Below are 6000 nucleotides of genomic sequence, written 5' to 3' on the forward strand. Positions count from 1 at the left end.
AAAATATTAAATGCTGGGAAATAGATGGGGAAACAGTGGAAACAGTGTCCGACTTTATTTTTTTGGGCTCCAAAATCATTGCAGATGGTGACTGCAGCCATGAAATTAAGACGCTTACTCCTTGGAAGAAAAGTTATGACCAACCTAGAGAGCATATTCAAAAGCAGAGACATTACTTTGCCAATAAAGGTCCGTCTAGTCAAGGCTATGGTTTTTCCTGTGGTCATGTATGGATATGAGAGTTGGACTGTGAAGAAAGCTGAGCGCCGAAGAATTGATGCTTTTGACTGTGGTGTTGGAGAAGACTCTTGAGAGTCCCTTGGACTACAAGGAGATCCAACCAGTCCATTCTGAAGGAGATCAGACCTGGGTGTTCTTTGGAAGGAATGATGCTAAAGCTGAAACTCCAGTACTTTGGCCACCTCATGCGAAGAGTTGACTCATTGGAAAAGACTCTGATGCTGGGAGGGATTGGGGGCAGGAGGAGAAGGGGACGACAGAGGATGAGATGGCTGGATGGCATCACCGACTCGATGCACATGAATTTGGGTGAACTCCGGGAGTTGGTGATGGACAGGGAGGCCTGGCATGCTGCGATTCATGGGGTCGCAAAGCGTCGGACACGACTGAGCGACTGAACTGAACTGAACTGAGGATGTATGATATGCCATGTGCTCCTGAGCTCAGTTGTGTCCACCTCTTTGTGACCCCATGTACTGCAGCCTGCCAGGCTCCTCTGTCCATGGAATTTTGCAGGCAAGAACACAGGAGTGGCTTAGCATTTTCTACCCTAAGGGATCTTCATGACCCAGGGGTCGAATCTGTGTCTCTTATGCGTCCTGCATTGGCAGGTGGATTCTTTACCACTGCTCTACCTGAAACTTCTGCAACAAATATATTTCATAAAAATATCAGAGATGAATCAAATTCATAAGTAAAAAGTTTAATCTTGTAGCTTCAGACATGAAATAATTTCCATATTCACTTAAAGTAACATGAAGGTTGGAGATGGGGGGCAGAAGGACACAGACAACTAATTATTAAAACATATAGTAAAAAAACATGGTATTTGTAATCGTGCTTTGTTGCTGAGTCATGTCCAACTCTTTGCAACCCTGTGGACTGTAGCCCACCAGGCTCCTCTGTCCATGGGGATTCTTCAGGCAAGAATACTGGAGTGGGTTGCCACACCTTCGTCTGAGGGATCTTCCCAACCCACGAATTGAACCCAGGTCTTCCGCATTGCAGGAAGATTCTTTACCAGCTGAGCCACCAGGGAAGCCCCAAAGTGAAAGTGAAATTTGTAATTAGGCAATAAATAATGCAGTGACTTTATTACAATCTTTATTACATGGAATTACATTCATAATTCCAAGAATTACTTGGAAGTTTAACACAGTCTGAGGGAGTCTGCAGAGTACTAAGTCTTGAAAATGGAGATATTAAATACTCTTAACTATTACGATGACAAGCAGGTCTTTGCCCTTTCTGATTCCCTTGGTTAATTCTTAATTGTCCTTAAAGATTGAACACAGCCAAAGTACACTCTAGGAATTTCACCCTGACTCTCTGAAGTTAAAATGACTGTTTGTTGAATTTTATTTTCATTATCATAAATTTGTCTGGAGAAGGAAATGGCAACCTACTCCAGTATTCTTGCCTGGAGAATCCCATGGACAGAGGCGCTGGTGGGTTACAGTCCATAGGGTCGCAAAAGAGTCAGACGAAACTTAACAACTAAACAATAACAAACTCCTTGAACTCAGAACCTATCTTCAACACCAAGCACAATGCCTGGTCCAGCACTACACTGCCAAACAGAATGCTAGTTAAGGCTTGAGCAGAGGACTTGCCCAGCACCTTTTCTCCCACATGTACTGCTTCCCACAGGAGTATTGCTAATATGTATCTATAGTGAGTAAATCCTCTCAGCCTATTCCACAACTGAAAGGAGCTTATTCTTTAGATATGCCTGCTGGGGCTGCATTCTGTTAACAAAGTGTCTATTTTCTTTTCTTTAAACAGAATCCACTATAAGAGAGCATTTTCAGTTCAAGTCCAAGAAATAAAGATGGGAAGTTCTCATCTGTTTAAGTTTAATAAAACAGGTAGCAATTTTCATAGAAGACTTGCACCTCTAAGTGCAATCATATTAAGTTAAACTAATTAAAAGTATAGCAGATATTGAAAACTTTCAAAGATAGCAATCTAACATCACATTTTATATTACTCTCTACCTTAATGTAGTTCACAGAAATCAAATGAGAAATAAAAACGGACTGGTTAAAAGATATCTAAATACATTTATGAATGCCAGGTTGTTAGTGAACTAAGTACAAATAAGTTGACATTCTGGGGCGTCAGAAAAGGCAACTCTGATCTTCCATATAGTTCCTTTTCCCGTAGTGTCTCTGACAGTCACAAACCTCTGCACTGGTAAAAACATGATTAACAGTGTACAGGCAGTTAGTAGGGCTTCCCTGGTGGCTCAGATGGTAAAGAATCTGCCTGCAGTGCAGGAGACCTGGGTTTGCCCTGAGTCAGGAAGATCCCCTGGAGAAGAGAATGGCCATCCACTCCAGTATTCTTGCCTGGAGAATTCCAAGGACAGAGAAGACTGGTGGGCTGCACTCCCTGGGTCACGAACAGCCAGGCTCAACTGAGCAACTAACTCACTTCACTTTCAGGCACTTACTAAATTTCTAAATCCTCCAGAAAACTTAAAAAGAGAAAAGTTGGTATGATGCCAAGTTTGGTGTTAAATAACTTACTGCACGTACAATCTGAGAGACAAAAATCTAGTACAACTATGCTAGTGCAAACTAAAAAGCATATACCAACTGGGGAATCTCTGCTAATATTCTTAATATTGTACCTGCAATTATCTAAGCTCTTATAACAATAAACTTATCCCACTGTCTCAAGAGATAGAACCAAACCATCCTAGCACTGTGTTATTTAATCCAGTAACTCCTAAATAAAAAATTACAGATTTTTGAAGTTTGAAGGAAATAGGTAATCTGGTCCAATCTTCTAAGTGTATAGACTTGGGAACAAGAAGACTAGAGAGTTGAAGTGACTGGCTCAAAGTCACAAGTGGAAAAAAAAAAAGCAAGAGTTTTCTGGTTAAGATTATAGCTTCACTGTTAAAAGTAGCTTATAACCTGTGCCTGATTCATATTGATGTAAGGCCAAAACCATCACAATATTGTAAAGTAATCATCCTCCAATTAAAGAAAGAAAGTAGCTTATTCATAAATATTCCAAATAATGGTTACATAATTTTACTTTTTATCAAGTGACCACGATGCAAAGATTTAATTATGAATAAACCTTAAGCTAAAGTTTATACACAATTAACAGTAGCTTATTAATATATACAATCAGGCTTCATGCAATTTAAAAATAAGTAGGTTAAGGAATCATTCATGCTTTAAAAATAACCATTTTAATATCAAAAATTGATAACCACAAGTATGACATAATTAAATTCCAAGAACAAGTTGGTAATCATTTTAAGCCACTACTCAAACTAAAACGAAGTGTAAAACATTTCCTGTCTGGTACTAAAAGTACAAAGTCCCAGTTACAGCATACAGAGAATTTATAACACTGCCTGTAGTATATTTCAAGATGCAAGATTTGCCTTACAGAAATAAAAATATACGGAGTTCTTATGGAGACCATATATTCATTAAACCAGGTCAAAACCACTGACACTTAAATGAAAACTAAAAACTGGTACTAATATTAAAGAAAAAAAAAAGTGCAGCAGATAGATTTGCAATAAACTCTTCAAATAACCTCAAATAATTATCTATGGATTCCAACTACATATAACAAGTAAGACACATTAGTACTTGAGGATACAGAGAATAAATAATACATTCTAATCCTGTTGAAATATCCTATAAATAAAACAATAAGGGAAAACATCAACATATATTTCTCAAAAGAGCAACACTTGAAGAACTGTAGATGGTGTCCTGACAACTAGTAGAACTAGCTCATCCTACTATAACTATTACCAATTTCCTGATGTTTGGGAGAATGGATGCTGCCTGACAGGAAATCTAATTTAAAATATGCAAAATATCAAAAGAATAAAGACTTTACCAAAAGAACACCGATACTGCAAGACCACAGTATCAAGCACCAAAAATCAAAGACTTGTGTAAGTCACAATAAACGTAATGTGCGCTTTTCACTCCTAGGGGAGCCACTGAGCTCTTACTCAAAGCTAATTTCACACAGAATTTTAACAAACCTGAATATTTACTTTTGAAGCCCACAGCTTGATAATAGCCTGAAATTAGAATATAATTTTATAGATGATAAAAAAAACCTGAGGTTCAGAAAGATGGTCGGATCAGAAAAGAACTCAAAATTTCGAACCTTGTCAGTTTTCTTACTTGTACACTCCTGACAACAGGGAAAGGCAACCCTGACAAAAGTTCGCAAAAGCAAAAACCTTAAAAAGTAAACAAAATTTTTAAAAAGGCACAGAATCCTACTACAAGACGCCATTAGGATCTCAGGACACCAATACTCTTGAACCATAAAGAAAACGTTAAGGTAAAGGGAGCTCTGTTTAAAACAAATGTATGTAATATGTAATCCCTTATAGAGAAGATCCCATCTTAAATGATTAAACTAAAAAAAAAGGAGTGATAAAACGGGTAAATTGTCGCATATATAAAAAACATGAATTAGAGAAACAGCCATTCTAGATGTCGGTGCCTTTTATGGATTTTAAACCGCGATTTCAAAACTGTTTACACACCCCCTCTCCATCATCTGTACAAACCGGCCATTCTTTGCCAAACGGTAGTCCACAGACTCACTTTTTCTATCTGGTTTTGACTACTGAAAATTAACCGTACTCCCTAATTTCCACAACATTTAATTGTTTTTGGACGCATTTCTGACCACTACTGCAAACACTTGGTCCTGCATAAAGTACTATTGTGGGAAGAAATGAAAATCAATGCACAAAATGGTGCTTTTATAACATTTTAAAAACGACAAAGTTTCCCATTCCTGCAGATCTCGATTCAGCACCTTAAAAGACTAAAGACTAGCCAAATTCGCACACTTCCCCCAAAGCATTTGGAATTCCGAAGCCATCACCTTCCTACAAGAGTAATTCCTCCTAAAAGGCCTGCGCTGCACACAGTTCTTCAGAAACGTGGGAGAACTTGGAGTCAGTTCTGGGTAAGAAGGAAGAGCCTGGATTGGAGTTTGGGGAGAACTAAGTGGCCTGTGCCACTACACTACGCAAGATAGTCGCTATGAGAGGAAAAGGTCGGAGCAGGGGAAAGCCTGTCTTCGTTCTAATCTTAACCCCTAAGATCCAGGCTCCTCGCCTGCCACTCTCCACCCCTAATCTGACAGGATGGCAGGTAACGCGTCCCGTTTCCCCACCTATCCTCCCACCTACCCCGCACTCGTGCTCGGTCTTACGATTTTGAAGCATCAAAATCACCCCGGCTCCCTGGAGTTCAGGCCACCGTCGCTGCCGCCATATTACAGCTTGTGCGGCAAAATGCGTCAGGGAGGGAGGTGTGCGCCCGAGAAGGGAGGGCGGGGGCTGGCAGGGGGAGGGCCATTTTCCAGGTCCGGAAGGCACGGCTGGAAGCCCTCTCCAGCAGCACCTGCTGCAAAGCTAGCGCCACGATCCTCGGGGGCCCCTCTGGGATCGGGCAGCCCCAATATCTTGAGAGGAAGACGGTTAAGTCGGTCTGGGCCTATCGCGCCGGCTCCGCCCCTCTTCTAGGGCCCTTCCCGCTCTCGCACCCCGGCAGTGCTGCAAAGGACGGTACCGAAACAACACAGGCTCTGCGCCACCTACTTGCACCAGTCCAGTCTCCTCTTCCCGGGGTCCGGTCCTTTAAAGCGCTTCAAATCTACCGCCGCCAGAAAAGGCGCTAAAGACCACTAACCGACTCCCTCCCCCCACAACCCAGGCCCGGCGTGGAGGGGAAACGTCGCGCCGGAAAT

General features: G+C 41.2%; 1 protein-coding gene across 10 annotated transcripts in view; it reads right to left on the minus strand.

Annotated features, from left to right (window-relative positions):
* The window catches only part of PPIG (peptidylprolyl isomerase G), a 45811-nt gene extending 39811 nt beyond the window's left edge, over positions 1-6000 (minus strand). For 4 of the 10 annotated variants that reach the window (XM_027558178.1, XM_027558194.1, XM_027558157.1 and 1 more), the window contains exon 1: positions 5852-6000. The gene's annotated coding sequence lies outside the window, so the exon portion shown is untranslated. Of the gene's footprint in view, positions 1-5440; positions 5773-5851 lie in introns of those variants that run through there. The other 6 variants (XM_027558183.1, XM_027558197.1, XM_027558172.1 and 3 more) reach the window with 2 other exon arrangements.

This window comes from Bos indicus x Bos taurus, chromosome 2 (genome assembly GCF_003369695.1).
Source record: "Bos indicus x Bos taurus breed Angus x Brahman F1 hybrid chromosome 2, Bos_hybrid_MaternalHap_v2.0, whole genome shotgun sequence".
In the NCBI taxonomy this organism is placed as follows: domain Eukaryota; kingdom Metazoa; phylum Chordata; class Mammalia; order Artiodactyla; family Bovidae; genus Bos; species Bos indicus x Bos taurus.